General features: G+C 37.4%; 1 protein-coding gene across 1 annotated transcript in view; it reads left to right on the top strand.

Annotated features, from left to right (window-relative positions):
• Positions 1–18,283, top strand: part of RPS6KA2 (ribosomal protein S6 kinase A2) — a 538,080-nt gene that overhangs the window by 246,647 nt on the left and 273,150 nt on the right. The gene's annotated exons all lie outside the window — the stretch shown is intronic.

Here is an 18,283-nt window from a genome sequence, read left to right as displayed (position 1 = left end):
GACCTGGTTGTACATGTGGAGGTCTAGTAGTGAATATGCATCTAGGAAGAAAGGAAGTCAACTTGGACCCCTGCCCAACTAGAGAAATCACCTTGGCCATCCAGTACTTAGAAACTCCAAAATATTTAAAGGCATAAATTGGGGGCAGCTGGGTAGCTCAGTGAATTGAGAGCCAATTCTAGAGACGGGAGGTCCTAGGTCCAAATCTGACCTTAGCCACTTCCTAGCTGTGTGACCCTGGGCAAGTCACTTAACCCCCATTGCCTAGCCCTTACCACTCTTCTGCCTTGGAGCCAATATTGGCTCCAAGACAGAAGGTAAGGGTTTTAAAAATAAAATAAAATAAATAGATAGATAAATTGGATAAATTATCCTCACTAAAAATCAGAAGGAATTTTGGCTTCTAGAACTCTCTGTAAAAATTTCCTAAGAAAGTTTCCTTATAGGTGTGCAGTGAGGATGCAAATAAATCTTCAAGGACATTTTTAAAGATCTGTTAATACACCCGAATATAGTGTAGATATGACTTAAACAGACCTTTTATTTAAGCCACAAAGTTCTCATCCATCTAGGCAGGTTAGCTCACTTATTAGAGCATAGTGCTAATGAGGCCTCAGGTAAAGTTTTGATACCTGTGTGGTTCACATGTCTTAAAAGTGAGCAAAGCTCTTTTCTCTACCTCTGCCTCAGGCAGCTGTCATCCAGGTCTATGCCAGTGTCTATCAGGGGTAACTGGGTGAGAGGGCAAGGATGGTTCAACATAAATATATCCCTGCTTTTGGAAAAAAGTAAGTCAAATTTGAAGGATATGTTCTTCCTAGAGATAGGTAACAGGGTATATGAAGCCCGGAAGACCAGAGTACAATTCCTTTCTCTGACACATCCTCGTGTCCCATGATTAAGTCATATAATCTATTAAGAGGCCAGGCAATGTTTGAAGACCTTAAAGTATAGAGGAGTTACCAGTCGTTATCAGTGACCTTTCCACACTCTCTGAGGTTTCCTTATGCAGTGAAATCACAAGTCTGAACCTTTAAAAAGAGATAAAAGAATCATATTACAGAGGGAAAAGATGCCACTAGTCAAAGCTCTTCCTTTTACAAATGAAGACCTGCAAGGCAGGAGACTCGCTCAAGGTCATTCAGCCAACTAGTGGCTGAGCTAAACTTGAAATTAGGTCACCTCTCCATTTCCCTAGGCAGTAAAATCCTCTTGATGATAAGAATAACATAACGTAGGCTTCCAACCAACCATCTGTACCCATGTGTTCAATTCAGCAAGTTTGGGGATGTGCTCTATAATGTGGGTAGCAATTCAATGATTCTTTTTCTAAACCTTGTAATTGCCTGGATGTACGATGTTATGTAACTGTGCCTGGGGAGGTGGGGGGGAAGGCATAAAATTAGGATTTCTATTCATTACTCTTTACATAGGTCTCAAAGTAATAGTGGACTGCTGAGATAAACTAAATTAATGGCCTGCCTAAGTAATAATTCCATGTGTAAAGAAACAATATTAGAAAAGGTTTGAGGTAAATACATACCATAGTTTAATGTTTAATAAATTCAAGAACACCAATTAGTAGGGAAAGGAATCCTTGTGTGACAAGAACTGCTGGGACAAATGGAAAACAATGTGACTAGATAGATGGATGGAAGGAAAGAAGGAAGAAAAAAAGAGAGAGAAAGGAAAAGAAAGAAAGAGGAGAAAAAAGAAAGGAAGGAAGGAAAGAAAGAAATGGATGGATAGAAGAAAGGAAAGAAAAATAGACCAATAGATGAATGAACAATTATACCACATTAAAAAAAACTTGAATTTTTGTAGCACACATGTAGCACAATCACTGTACATTCTGCTCATTTTCTTTCTGTTCTCTGCTCATACATGTAGGCAGCTACCTATATGTTGTATTAAAGGGCTACCTAAGCCACAAATTTCTTTCCCCAGGATCCTACTATGACATCTGGAATGTCTGTTATGGGAATCTCTCTGTTGTGTTAAGGCATTAACTTCATAAAGACTGTTAAAATGCAAATATGTGACCTGAATGTAATACTTTTACGTTATTATCCAGAATTATCACAAGTGGCCTTGGGGTACGGAGACAATGAAGAAGTAAATTTTGAATAGAGTAGATTAGGACCTGAGAGAGCATCAGAGTATGAAATGCTATTAGGTTTAGGTAGACCCTCAAGTCCTGAAAAAAAATAGGAGGAAAGAACACTAAGGATATTGGAAGTGGGAGGATGAGGTAATTAAGGCAAAGGACATCCAAGAAAGAAGAAGTAAAAAGGGGCCCTGAAACAAAGCCTATGATTTTGGCCAGAGTTAGCCCTGGCGGCAGTTTCTTGCTTAAATACAGATGAGGCAACACTGTATAAAGGTATTGCAATCAATTCCATAATCTCTACCTTTTTTGTTTCCCTTGACCTGGGACGGAATCCATATAGGAGTTGGTATTGTCTAGCAAAAAAATAAAAATAGCTTATTGGGGTATCTTGCTCCCTGCAATTACTTTCTTATCAAAAAGGGAAAACTTTTTTCCCCTATCACTTTTAGGGAAACTTTAAAGCCTTGCTGGTCTTGATAAATCTAGGCTTTGGAATTTGAATTGGGTATGGATTTCACACTTACATTAACAGTGAAAGAGTTAGCTCTTGCTAAGAATATCTTAAGACCATCCAGTTTTACCTTCACAGACATTATTTTCCAAATTGATCTTTGTGGGAAACTAATGAATATATCATTGGCCCAGTGTGACCCTACTTAGAAAATACTCTTCATTTTATTAAATGAACTGAATGGTGGGCAAATATATATTCTCCATGTTGGATAGATTCTGTGGGAAGGAAGATCAGGCCAATAGATGAAATTCTTCATGATGAAATTAAGATAATTTCAGACCCATATATTGGAAAAGACAGCGAATATGCTATAAAAATGAGTTTTTGGCCAATAATGTACAACAGAGCATTTAACACACTGCTTCTCACATAATAGACACATACTCTTTGTTGCTTTGACTTGACCTTATAGGATGCTTTATGACTTTTTTCATTTCTTTCATTTTATATTATAATAAAGTATAAGATTCATGTGAGCAAGAATGTGTTTTAATTATCCTCTCTACCTCAGCCTCTAGCATTTGCCTCTCGTAGATATTCAGTAGGTATTTGTTGTCTAGAATTCATTGAATTAAATTCTAAGGTGATTGGAGATTGTCAGATTCTGTGATGAAGGTTTTAAGTACTTTCCCAGGTCATTACAACTACTCTTCTCCTTTTCCAGGCTTGATCCACTAATGAGCAAGTTCACTTTGGCCTTGCTGTCTTCTCTCAAATCCCTTCTTCCTTTGTCCTATCAATGAATAGTTGGACCAATTTCAGCTGAGCAAACTGGATTACTGCCGCCATCTGCCTTATGTTTTCCCTTCATGTGCTTCTGAAGAGAGCTGAAGGAAGTCACGAATGATACTCATTGGCTCAACTACTAGTATAGGTTTTCTAATTTCAACTGTATTTTTACTGTAGCAAAGCAATACTTTGAATACTCCCTAATTCTATATACCACTTACCAGCTGCTCCAAAGTTTTTTGTCTCTCCTCAAATCTCCTATGGCACCCTCTCAGAAGACAATCCCACCTCTTAAAAAATTGTGGCCATTCACTCTTCTGCTAATCTCACCTTCCTCTATCATCCTTCTTGACTTTCTTCTCCTTCACTACACTTTCTGGTAAAAAGGTGGCCATTTTCCTTGCTAAAGCCATCTCCACCACAACATGTATCCTTGGTCCCTTACCCTCCCACTTCTCTAGTATATTGTTCCCATATCATCCCCAACTCTGTTTCTGATCTTCAACATCTCTATTGATTTCTCTGCTGCCTATAAACACACTCATGCTTCCCCATCCTTAAAAACCCTGTCTTGAGGGCAGCTAGGTTGCTCAGTAAATAGAGAACCAAGCTTAGAGATAGAAGGTCCTTAGTTCAAATCTGACTTCAGATACCTCCTAGCTGTGTGACCCTGGGCAAGTCACTTGACCCCACTTGATGCTTACCACTTGTCTGTCTCAGAACCAATACTTAGTATTAATTCTAAGATGGAAGGCAAGGATTTAAAAACAAAAAAAATTAACTCTGACTTGATTCTGCTAGATTTTGTATCTATAATCCTATGTTTCTCCTCCCTTTCTCAGCTCAACCCTCTGCAAATTTTTTCTTTTCTCCATTCTCTTCTCATTCTTCTCTCCATTATGTAAACTGACTTTCTTATTCAACTGAAGCAGCTCTTCCCATTGTTAGCAATGCTCTTCTTATTTGCAAACTTCTAATGACCTTTTCTTCAGAAGAATAAGTCCTCCTTTCCCTACTTCAGAATTAAATACTACTGATATATCAACTTCTCTTTCTCAATACACTTGTTATGATTAAAATTCTCTGGAGACTGTATATTAATTCATAATTATTTATTAGTAAAAGTGAGAGAGAAATAGTCACATGATCATCTGTGCAACACCTAACTAATCTGAATTTTGCTAAGCTTGTCTCCGTTCTCTAGCCAAAAGTGGCAAGGCCAGGAAGAGTCTCCAACCCAAAAGCCAGCGGCTTCCTCCAAACCCCTGTCTTAAAACCCCTAGTAATAATGTCACTCCTCCTGAGTCTCTCTGATTGGATCTCTGTCCAAGTCAGAGTATGATCTTCAGAATGCCAGGAGTCACTCAGGACTAGGGACTTGCTAGACTCTTTTGGGAATGCCAGGAAGCCAAGAGGTCTCTGGTTTCCATATGGGCCCAGTCAAAAGGTGGAGCTGATACCAACCAAAATGGTTTTCCAACAGAATAGGGATACGATTTATAGTAAATTCACACACACACTGCTCTCTCTGAATTTTCATGACATTATTCTTTCTTGGTTCTCCTTCCTATTTGATTGTTTCTTCTCAGGATCCTTTGCTAGATCATCATCCTTATTTTGTCCCCCAAATTAGTATATCCCAAAGTTCCGCCTGGCAATCCCTTCCTTCTCTCACTTGTTGACTTTGTCAGCTCCCATGGGTTTAATTATCATCTTTTTACTGATGATTTCCCAGATCTCTACATCTATCTATAGGTTTTCTTCTGAGTTCCAATCCGTTGTCACCAACTCTTTATTTGACACTTCCAATTGGGCATACTATAGGCATTTAAAACTGAACATGTCAAAAAAAAATACTATAATGCTCCACGCACTATAACTAAGGTTACCAAAACCAGAATCATATTCACTTACCCCCATATCCATCTCATTGCCAAATACTGTCTCTTCTACTTTCACAAGATCACTTGTATATGTTCCCTTTTCTCCACACAAAAAGCCACTACCCTAATTCAGGCCCACCTCATCCCTAAAATGAATCATTGAGAAAACCTTCATATTGATATCTCTTGCCTTCAAGTCTCTTCTCAATCGAAACTATGTGATCTTTGTAAAGTATAGATATGACTATGTCATCCCATTATGGAATAAAAATTCCAGTTCCTCCCTCAGGCCTAGAATGCTGTCATTCTACTTGTTAGAACCCCTGGCTTCCTTCAATATGGCCAGATCATAGAAGGCATGATCAGGAACAAAGTATAGGAAGACAGGAAAGGCAAGAAGAAGCCAGGTTCTAAAGACCTTTAAACGACAGAACAAAAGAAAGGCTTTATAGTTTATCCAAAGCCACTATCCTAATTCAGGATAAATGAACCATTGAAATAGACTTCACATTGATATCTCTGCCTCAAGAATCAGCTAAAATGCAGTCTTCTGGAGAAGGCCCTTCCTGGTTCTCTTATTTCTAAGGTTACCTTCTGTCTACTTTAATGTACTTTGTATGTTCCTATTTATATCCATGTTATCTTCCTCATTGGAATGTAAGCTCTGTGAGGGCAGGAACTTTTTTTGCTTTTGTATCATCAGTTTTTAGCATATTGATTGATATAAGTAATGCTGTTAGAAGCTTCTCTATTAAGTATTTTGTTAAGTATTGTTTTTAAAACCTTTAGAAATGTATTATCCATACATAGTCTACTTAAAAACTTGATATTTTAAAGGAGAAAAACAATATAGCATAAATGATACATTTCTTGACTTTATATCAGGAAGACCTTGGTTCAAAGCTCTCCTTAGACAATTATTAGTGTCACCAAATACAAGTCACTTAAAAATCAGTGTCAGATTCCCATCTGTCATTAAGGGACAATAATACATGTACCCAAGAATGTGCCAATAAATATTTAACAACTAGATTGTGGAGGGATGCAGGGAATGTATGCACATACACACTTTTAAGTTTAATCTGTTTTATTAACACTTTCTTAAGTCTAGACAAGCAACAAAGCAATCAAGTCCTTATTTGTAATGATAGCTGATTTCTGAGATCTAAGTGCTCACACTAAAAATTTAACAATGGATTCTCAAATTGAATCCAAAATACCCTGTATATAGCATATATACCTAACTAGGTTGCTGTGAAGTTCAAATGAGATAATGTATGTAAAGTGCTTTGACATATAAATGTCACTGGTTACAGTTATTAAAAGATATTTTTATACTGACAATCACAGTGCTCTATTTAATGTTAATTGGAATCCATGATAATTATTTATAGAGACAAATAGTGCAGGGAAAGAGCTATCTAGGTGGGATAATGTAAGTAAAATATCTAATCAACTTTGGATTAGCAATTTATGAATTATTTTTGAATATAAGAGAAGCTACTTAATGTGGTAGAGAGAATGATTTATTAGGAGTCAGGAAACTTGGCTCCTACTCTTGGCTCTATGAGTTACTAACCTTCAATTGACTATACCTTTCTGGTTCTCAGTTTTCTCATCTGTAAGATAAAGAGATTGGACTAGATGAGCTCTGAGATCCCTTAGTTCTAAGATTCTTTTAATCAGTTGTATTTACTCCAGCCAGCTACCTAGCAAACATATTTCTGGACCATGCTCCTTTTCAAAATTTAATGCTCAATATTGATAAAATGTTCTCCAATGGGCATATGGTCCTATCTTTGAGGGTCGTCCCTCCAAGGATGTAGGCTACAAAGCTTCTATGCCTATCCATCCTGTGCTACTTATCCATATCTTTCTATCAATTCAACCCAAGAGGTTACTATTGCATTGATACCAAAAGAACATGTAGGTCATTTGCCAGTTACACTTTCTTCTCTCTATGTGATCAGCCCATCATTTTTTCTAGTCATATATTACTCTAATAAGATCTTTTATATTACTTGTCTGCAATTCCTTGCTTGGGTACCTATCATATGGCCCTTTATGTCTTTCTGATTGTCCTAAATATCATTTCTTTGAATACTGGAATTAATAAGATTGGCCTTTGTTTCATGAAGAAGCTATGGGTCATTAAAGGAAATGCAACTTTTTCCAGTGGCAATCCAGCCTGCTCTCTTCTTCCTCCTACTTCATTGTCTATATGCAGTATCTATCATGAAGGTTATGTATGTGTGTGTGTCTATACAGACAATGAGAGTGATCTATATACATGTATATAGACATATATCATAAACATATACACACTAATGGACTGGTTCTAGGGGCTGTCCAGCCAATATCATATAGTATTTTTTTTAAACCCTTAACTTCTGTGTATTGGCTCCTTGGTGGAAGAGTGGTAAGGGTAGGCAATGGGGGTCAAGTGACTTGCCCAGGGTCACACAGCTGGGAAGTGTCTGAGGCCGGATTTGAACCTAGGACCTCCCATCTCTAGGCCTGGCTATCAATCCACTGAGCTACCCAGCTGCCCCCCAATATCATATAGTATTATCAATAAAGGCAAATGGTTTTCCCCATGTTAATATCTCCTTTGAACATTTGAGTGTTCAAAGTTCTAGTGACTGTGCTTCTCAACTTGAGACACAAATCCACTGCAAAAAAGGTAAATCAGACACTCTTTTTTTATTTTTAATCATTTATTAATATTCATTTTTAACATGGTTACATGATTCATGCTCCTACTTTCCCCTTCACCCCCCGCACTCCCCCCACCCATGGCCGACGCGCATTTCCACTGGTTTTATCATGTGTCCTTGTTCAAGACCTATTTCCAAATTGTTGATAGTTGCATTGGTGTGGTAGTTTCGAGTCCACATCCCCAATCACGTCCTCCTCAGCCCATGCGTTCAAACATTTGTTTTTCTTATATGTTTCCTCTCCTGCAGTCCTTCCTCTGAATATGAGTAGCTTTCTTTACCATAAATCCCTCAGAGCTGTCCTGGGTCATTGTATTGCTGCTAGTACAGAGGTCCATTACATTCTATTTTACCACAGTGTATTGGTCTCTGTGTACAATGTTCTTCTGGCTCTGCTCCTTTCGCTCTGCATCAGTTCCCAGAGGTCTCTCCAGTTCGCCTGGAACTCCTCCAGTTTATTATTCCTTTTAGCACAATAGTATTCCATCACCCGCATATACCACAGTTTGTTCAGCCATTCCCCAATTGAAGGACATTCTCTCCTTTTCCAGTTTTTTGCCACCACAAAAAGCGCAGCTATAAATATTTTCGTATAAGTCTGTTTATCTATGATCTCTTTGGGGTACAAACCTAAATCAGACATTCTAAAAGTGTAAGGGCCCCTTTACAGTCTTAAAAATTATTGAAGACTCCCCAAAGAACTTTTGTTTAGGGGGATAACACACACAGATATATAAATATATATACATATAGATACACACATATTCACATGTGTAGCCTATTTAAAATTTTTTTTAATCTTATTGTTATTAGGAAAATAATTTTGAGCCTATTGATACCCTGAAAGATTCTGGGTACCCTTTGGGTCTCCAGACCACACTTAGAGAACTATTGTTGTAAATCATTCATTTTTATGCTACATTTACTACTTCTCTCTAGCACTGATACAGTGGTTCATATACATGATGACTGGTTATAATCCCAAAGTCAATGAGCAAGGTAAATCAGTAGACATCCAAAACATGAATTAAGAAAACAAAATTTTTTTTATACTGTAACATTAATATTTCTAGTGAAAGCCACAATAGGAAAAATTTTGATCTAAACAAAATGGGAATGTTAATAAATGATGATACACTGAGATATTTCTAATCAAGTTAAATGCACTCTTCTTGTCCTTTAAGAGTTTATAATGTAGATCAAGGGGTTTATAATCTAGAATGTTAACTTAGCTATGAAGCTTCATGTTCAATTGTACCATAAGAAATTCAGGAAACTTCCATGAAAGTTGCCAAATCTGGACTAGTCAATCAATCAAAAGTGTCCTTGGTATATTTTGTTGTTCAGTTGTTTCAGTTATGGGTTTTCTTGGCAAAGATACTGGAGTGATTTGCTATTTCCTTCTCTGGCTTGTTTTATAGATGAGGCAACTGAGACAAATTAATTTAAATGTCTTGCCCAAGGTCACATAGTAAGGGTCTGAGGCAAGATTTGAACCATTGTGACAGCTAGCTGCCCCTAGGATGGTGGGTAGAAGGAATCTAATAAATATTGAAGAGTAGAGTGAATATTGCTTCTTTCAAAAAGGAAATAGTTGATGATTCCACTTTTCACTCCATAGGCCTAAAAATTCTATAGAATTTTTTAACAGTTGTCTTGTCTGCAGCCCTGACATATTAGAAGTTTTAATCCCAGTTTCTGTTTGAGATTATGATTTTTTGGCTTGGATATGTCAGCTATCACAACCATTTTACAAAATTAAGTTGATTCATTGGATAGATGCTGGGTGGGCCTGGTGTCAGGAAGACGTATGTTCAAATCAGTCCTGAGACATTTACTAACTGTTTGACCATGGGCAAGTCACTTCACCCTGTTGTTTGCCTTAGCATCTTCATCTGTAAAATTATCTAGAGAAGAAAAAGGCAAACCACTACATTGTCTTTGCCAAGAAAACCCCAAATAGGATCATGAAAAGTTGATCATGACTGAAAATAACTTAACAATGACAATATATCTTGTAAGGTATTAAATAAACTCATTTAACATTAATTTCTTCATTAAATATAATAGTTTAAAATGATGGATATGGCAGGATATTCTATAATATATATATACATAAATACATACAGGTGTATTTCATAATAATAATAACTATATCTTGCTTGTGTCTATTAATCAGTTCTTTCTCTTGATAGTCATCTGTACCTATGTCTTTTTGTCAAATGATGCCTTCTCTAGTGCAGGGAGGGGACGGAAGGAGGATGATATCTGGGAATTTTAATGTAATAAATAACAGATAAATAAAAATTTTTAAATAATAAAATCTTATATATCACTTTAAGGTTTGCACAGCTCCTTTCTTACAATGAACAAACAGGGTAGATATGTATTATAAATTTTATTATCCTCAGTTTCCAGACGAGGAAACTGAGTCTGAGAAGAAATTTGACCAAGTTCATAGAGCTAGTTAAATTTTAAAGTTGGAATTCTAAGCCCTGTCCCTGTGACTTCAACACTATTTCTGTTACTCCACACTGCCTCTAGGAATATCATGACATTTTCAAGTAAATAATCAATTTTCAGAGTTTGTGTTTTAAGAATTATCCTGTATAATTTTCCCAGCTTTTCATTTCATAAGTCAAAATGACCAGTGAACTTGAAAGTGCTATAATTTACTTTCCTGTTTGAGTCTAATTTTTCATTGAGAGCATGACAGGCATTGTAACAGTTGATATATAATGAACTGACACAGGATCTGAGTCTCTTTTGCTCTTTGGGAAGTCATCAAAATCCACCGCTAGCCAGCCAGGGAAGGAAGTCCAAACACATTAATAACTGGAAGCAGTGATGTAAAGGCCTGAGAGAAATGGTCACACTTAATTGGTTGCATATTGGCTCACTGATGTCAGCTTTCTGAAATGATATCAAAACCTCAGGATACACCATTGTGAATACAACAGCTGTTCCCTCCTGAGAATTCAGGTGGCTTTTACGGTAGCTGATTAAATGTCCTTCACAAACTTAGACAACAATTTCAGGTTACCGGCAAAGACTTTTAATCACCCTGGGTGCTCCAGCACTGAACCCCAGTTGACTTCTTTAGAAAAATAAATCGACCTGATCTTTTTGAGTTTAGTCTCATTATATAATTGTGTCTCATGTCAATAAGTACATTGCATTAGAATAATTAGCAGCTGGTTTGCCTTTCTTCAAAGTTGAATATTTGAGAGCTTTTTTTTTATCAAAGACCATATTATTAGCTTTAAGTAGTTCTTAGTGAAATTACAATAGTATGGTCAAGGACCATTATTTCCTCCCTATGGGAGCTACCTCGTCTATATAGATTGCAAATCATCTTTTAATTTCCACTATTAGGGAATTGCCCAATTCATAGAGAAGTTAAATGACTTGGTCACAGTCATTCTAGGAAGTTTTAGAAGGAAGATAATAGACTCAGGACTTTCTGACATCATATCCAGCACCCTCTGCTCATTGCTTTCTTTTCAGTGGAATCAGATAAATAATAATAGCCTTGGGTGAGGCTTTTTTGAAAAGAAAAATAGCACAAATATTCTATATTTTGCTTTTGTATAATATTGAGATTTACAAAACCAATGTGGTTTGTCCCTGAAGGTCATTGAACCAGTAAGTATCACTAGCCAATAATCAAACCCAAGACTTCTGATTCTGACACATTTCCTTTATACCATAATGCCTCTCTCATAATAGAAGGGTTAGTTTTATATCATAATAATTTATGTTATAATTTAATGTTGTTAGAATTAAGTTATAAGTAGTTCACTAAAAACCCACTGTAGCGTCACTATATTTTCCCCTCATTTAGGTGGCATTCCTAAGACGTAATAATTTCAGCATAATATTCAAGTATGTTCAAAGAGCAGAAGCAAATATATACTAGGATTGTCTTACTCTGTGTGTGAGAGAGAGAGAGAGAGATTGACTTTGGGATCAGCATATTTTTATAAACCTTTGTAGAGCAATAGGTCATGATATTGATAGTTGAAATGGTCGAGAGGCAACAATAAATAGTTCAGTATATAGAAGGCTAAATTTGAAATCTCGACTTGGTTCAGGTATATGGGCAACACACACACAGATACACATCTGCCAGATGCATGAAATAGATTTTTTAAAATCACAGAATCAGAGGAAAGAATAGCCAGTCTATTGTTCCTTATTGAGGAAGATAGCATCCCAGTTTATTAATTTCTGGTTTTTCTGGAAGACCAATTATTCTCAAATTGTCTCTTCTAGACCGGTTTTCTTGGTCTGTCACTCTCTCATTGAGATATTTCATGTTTCCTTCTATTTTTTTCAGTCTTTTGACTTTGTTTTATTTGTTCTTGTTGTCTTGAGAGATCGTTAGCTTCTAATTGCTCAATTCTAGCCTTTAGGGATCGGTTTTCGGCTATAATCTTCTGGTTTTCAGCTATAATCTTCTGGTTTTCGGCCATAATCTTCTGGTACTCCTTTTCAATCTGGTCATTTCTGGTGTTGAATTTGCTTATCAGTTCATTTGGTTTCTGAGCCTCACTTTCCAATTGCAAGATTCTACCTTTTAAACTGTTATTTTCTTGCCAGAGCTCTTCCATTTTCTTCAAAATCTCAGTTTTGAACTCTTCCATAGCTTGTGAGGAGTTTTCCTTATTTGAGGAGGGTCCGGATGCTTGTTTGTTCTCCTCCTCTGTTTGCTCGGTTGTCTGGATTTTCTCTGTGTAAAAGTTGTCGAGTGTTAAAGACTTCTTTTTCTTGTTGTTAATCTTTCTCTTCTGAACTTCCTGAGACTGGGTAGCCATCGTTAGCCCAGCAGCTTCTCAGGTTTATCCTCGCTCTCAGGGTCTGTCCACGGTCTTTTGGCTCCTGAGGTCTGAGTTCTGGTTTTTTCCAAGGTCAAGCCCCCTGGTGGACCCCCTTGCTTGATCCTCTACCGGAGGTTTCTTTACAAGTCTCAGGGCGCTGCTTCCACAGTCATATACCCGTCTGCACTGGTTCCCCACTCAGGGTTTCAGATCTTTAGCTTGTGGCTGTGTCTGCCTTCACCCATGCCTCTGCATGCGCCTGTGCTCTGAGCCTGCATTCTGCTCCCGCGCTCAGGTTTGTGTGTGTGTTTTTTTAGCTTTTTGGGGTCCTAAGTCTTGCTGCTCTCAGGAACAGGCCCCAGAGCTGCCAATGACTCAATGGGTGCCCCAAACTTGCTCTATTTCTTTTTAGCTGGCTTCGGTGCTATAGTTGTTGTGTGTGGAGGGGATGGGGGTGGGGTGGTTGCTCAGCCCGGGATTTAGTGAGAGCTGTTTCACCCCTTTATAGCATGGAAATGCCCCGATTCCACGTACCTTCCACGCTGTGCCCTGTTGTGGGGTTCCTCCGTTCGTCTAGACTTGTTTTTATGTCCCCTTGAGGAGTTTTGTGTGTTTCGGTCAGGAGAGGTTAAGAGCTGCTTCTTACTCTGCCGCCGTCTTAACCCAGAAAAACCCAGCATCCCAGTTTAAATGATTTGTACTATATAGTTTTTAAATGCTTGCACTTTTCCAGGTCCTAATTCAGTGTTTGGTGTCAAATTAGATTATAGGCTCTTTATAGTCAGAGACAGTAATGTCACAACCTCTAGCCCCAGGGCCTATTCTACGTGAAATGATTAATCAATGTTTATTAAAGTTCACAGATTTCTTCTTGGTCTCTTGGGGAAAGATTCTACATTCACTTTGGTACCTCTTCTAGGGCCTAAATAACCTGTACCAACAGAGGGGTGGGTAGCATGAAGTAAATAGAAAGTACACTAAACTTAGCATCAAAAGAACTGGGTTTCACTATATCAGATTGCTTACCATTTCAGAGATGGAGGACAGGAGAGAAGGAAGGGAGAGAAAGAATTTGGAACCCCCAGTTTTAAAAAATGAATCTTTAAAAAAACTGGGTTTGAATCCCAACTTTTTTATTTACTATTTGTGTATGTTTTCTCAGCCTCTGTGTCTAAAAATGGGAAGTAAGCATTCTTTAGCTACCTATTTCACAGTAATTATTAGTAGCAAATGAATGAATGAATATGAAGCACCTTATAATTATAAATATATACTATTATTGTCAGAAATTTTTTCCTTTTATATTACCTATAGCCTTCCTGCTATAGTTTAAGTCTGTTTCCTCTTTCCTGTTAAAATCCTTCCTTCCTAAGTTCTGGCTATGATGTCAGTCTCTGGTAGATAGACTACAGATTAGGACCAATTATTAATATGTCTAAAGCTCAGTTTAACTGTCCATGTGATAATTCTAACTCACTTCCCACGATCTTTGGATTATGCACAGTTGCCTCATTTAAAGATCTCTTTCTTTATGAAGGAAAAAAAATTAAGGTCTTATCTTATGTCTTAGAATCAATTCTATGGCAGAAGAGTGATAAGGGCTAGACAACTGGGGTTAAGTGACTTGCCCAGGATCACACAGCTAGGAAGTATCTGAGGCTAGATTCAAATCCAGGGCTTGTATTCCCCAGGCTTGGCATGCTATACACCGAACCACCTAGTTGCACTAGCTTAGTAAAATTTTAATGAAAGAGATAGGGATATGCCTTATTCAAACCTCCCCAAGACACATTATGCATAAACTACTCCTAATATATTCTTTCCTATGTAATGTAACTCCTTCAAGAAGAAGACAGTGTTTCATTTTATTCTTCATGTCTTCAATACCTGGCACTTCATAAGTGCTTCATAATTTTTATTTGCTTATGCAACTTCCAACTGGTCATTGTCTTTAATGGGCATTGCCAGGTAAATTCTTACACCTCTATCAAAGTAATTTTTCTTCTAAAACAAAAGTTAGTAATCTTTGTTTTACATTATGGGTAATAATAGCTAACATTTGCATAGCACTTTAAGGTTTGCAAAATATCTATCATCTCATTTGAAAAGAAGGATAATCTTGAATTATGATTGGGAAAGTTCAAACAGCCTTTCCTCTTATCTCACAGGAGGATGAAATATTTCTCTAAAACCAGCTCCTCCATTTGTCTTTCTGAATTCCACCATTTCCTCTCTGGAACAATTGATTTCCACCATTTCTGTCGTTAGCTTCTTTAATTTCTTCTTATACATAAACTCCTTCCTTTTTGCTTTCAAACATTCATAGATTTATTCTAACTTTAAAAAAAATTAGCTGAGAGTTACCCTGGCTAGCTGCTCTTTGATCTTCCCCTTCCTTCCATTGCCAAATTCCATGTCCATGTGGTCGATACCAGCTGCTTCCTCTTCCTATTCAGTTACTCCTCTCTTAACCCTTTGCAATCTGGTTTTTGTTCATTCTGCCCTGCTAAAACCATTGTGTGTATGTGTACCATTTTGTCTGTCTCTTGTACCCAACAACCCCCTTCTTGTCAAATCTACTGTACTTTTCTCTATCCTACTTGTCATTAATCTCTATTCAATTGATGTTGTCAGTGGTTCCTCTGCTTCTTAAAACTCTCTTGCTTTTTATGATTCTAAACTATCCAGGCTTTCCTCTTAACTCCAATTCCTAATTAACACACTCCACAAATGTTCAAAATTCCAATGTCATGCTGGTATTGTAGGGGAAACAAAGAAGTATGATACATTATCCTAGCCTTCAAGAAGGCTACAATATAAATATGGAGACAAATTAAAAGTGAAAAATGTAACAGTAATACAAAACAATAGAAGAGACACTGTAATTCCTTTCTCTGACTAAAAACTAACCAACAAACTGTTCAGTGACTTTCTTATTACATATTTAATTATTATCATATAAAATATATGTTGCGCATATGTGTGTGTGTGTGTGTGTGTATGCCAGCTCAAGTAGTTAGCATTTTTGAATAATTTTGTATGACTACTTGAGCTGGCATTTAAGGCTAATCTGACACTAAGCTGTCTTTCTTGCCTTATTTGTACTACTTTTCACAATCTACCTTTATAAATAAATGACCATTACTGATTTCCTTTACTTATAAATGTTTACTTAGGCTGTCCCCATCCCTAGGACAGTTGTTATGAATAAAAATTAATCTTGGAGACTTTATATTAAATTTATAAGTAGTTATTAGTAAAGAAAAAGTAAGAGAGAAGTAAGGTTTCCAACCTTTCTAATACAGTAAAATCAGGTCCTGGATTCCAGACCAGCAAGGCCCCCTCCATGATGCTGCTTTCCAGAGATGGCTACATAGATAAGCTGGACCAGAATGGCTCAGAGAATGGCCTAGAGGGACACTAGGGAACAGGATGGGAGCCAAGAGGCCCTCAAGCTTCCTGTGCTGGCTTTTCAAGCCTCCCTCTAAGTCCTTCCCTCAAATCCTTCCAGATCCCTCAATTGTCCCATGGCCTCCATACCATATTTCCATGACCCTCAAGAAATTTTGCTGGTCAGGAATCTGTCCCACCCATCTGGCAGCCAAAACACATGACTCTCCTATGTCCTTCCACTGGGGTGAGTCTTCCAGAATTGGACTGCATTGGATGCCCCCCAGATATTTAATTCACACACATTTAATACATCAGCTACCACTTCCTTCACAAAGCCTTTCTTTGCTCTACCCTAAGCTGAAGATGATTTGACTCTCAATCAGTTTTTCTTAAAGTACTTTGATTCACTCCTTTGCTCTCATTACATTCAACTTGAGTATTTGTCCTTTTCAGGTATTTGTTGTACCCCTTTATGAGTTCATAAGCTTCTTAAGAGTCAGTACTATAATCTTTATAGCTTTAGTGATTAGCACAAAATAGAAGCTTGCATATAAACATAGTATATGCCTAATACAAGTTTGATGGATTTAGCTGAATAAAATGATACATGGTTAAGTGACAAATAAAGATACACAGGGGCGGCTGGGTAGCTCAGTGGAGTGAGAGTCAGACCTAGAGACAGGAGGCCCTAGGTTCAAACCCGGCCTCAGCCACTTCCCAGCTGTGTGACCCCTGGGCAAGTCACTTGACCCCCATTGCCCACCCTTACCACTCTTCCACCTATGAGACAATACACCGAAGTACAAGGGTTTAAAAAAAAAGATACACAAAGTACTAAGAATTTAAAGTCAGAAGAGTTCATTTTGTGTTGAAATGGTCAAGGAAGTTTTTATAAGGGAGGAAGTGGCATTTGAGATGGCCTTTGTAAATGAATAGCATTTTCTTCCGCATTCCTGTCTAAGTAATCAGATCCTACATATTCTTTTTTCCTTCTACTTTTTTGATACTTTCTAACCTTGGTTGTCTTCCAAGATTATGCCCTCCTTCTGCTATTCTCCCTCCTTGTACTCTCTCCTTTCTAGTTCTAGTCCCTCATTTCTCTTGTCTTTTGTTTCATTGACTTGGATGAACTAGTATCTTCTCAAACTCAGTATGGACAAAAACTGATATACTGTACACTATTGCCTCATTATCTAACTTCCCCTTCTCTACCAGTGGTACCATCATTCTTCCTGTTTCCCATACTAGAAACCTTGTAGTCATCCATAACAGTTTCTTCCTTTTATCTCATTTATCCTCTCTAGGCTGTTTCTGTGAAATAGCTCCTTTTATCCCCATTTCTGCTATCCCTACCCTATAATGTAGGCTCTTATCACCTCATACCTAGATCACTGGAATAGCCTCATAACCAAATCCCCAACTCATATGCCAGACTCCGATCTATTCTGAATACAAATATGAGATTAATCTTTGAAAACAACATTTTCATCATTTTACTTTTCTGTTCAAAAGCCTATTTGTTGTTCAGTTGTGCAGTCATGTCAGACTCTTCATGACCCCATAGACCATACTGTCAATGGAATTTTTTGGCAAAATATTGGCATGGTTTACTGTTTCCTTCTCTAGTGGATTAAGGCAAACAGGTTAAGTGATTTGCCCTAGGTCATATAGCTAGTAATTATCTGAGGCTAGATTGGCACTCAAGTCTCCAAGGCTCTATCCACTAAACCACCTACCTGCCTCCTCAAGAGCCTAAACTAAGTGCCAAATTATGAGTTTCTTCTGCCTCAATTTCAAGGGCACCTGGGTCTACTCTGTCTGTCTATTCCTAATCCTGACCATATTAACCTCTCATTCTAATCAAGTCAAATACTTCTCTTTCCTTTTCCCTTTCCCTATCCTTGCTCAATTTTGCTTCTATGCCTTTAATGATTGTCCTAACCCATCCCTAAAAAGCTATTCCCCTATACACCACACAGACATACACACAAACACACTCTTTTTGATAAATCAAATCCTGCCCATATTTTAAAGCTCCCTCTCTTTTCTGAACAATTATAACACACAGTATTCAATATGACATAAGTGATATAACTTCTATTATTCTGTACTTGTTT

Source organism: Gracilinanus agilis, chromosome 4 (assembly GCF_016433145.1).
Source record: "Gracilinanus agilis isolate LMUSP501 chromosome 4, AgileGrace, whole genome shotgun sequence".
Lineage (NCBI taxonomy): Eukaryota > Metazoa > Chordata > Mammalia > Didelphimorphia > Didelphidae > Gracilinanus > Gracilinanus agilis.
Note: the sequence above shows the minus strand (reverse complement) of the source record. Positions and strands in the feature narration are given on the sequence as shown.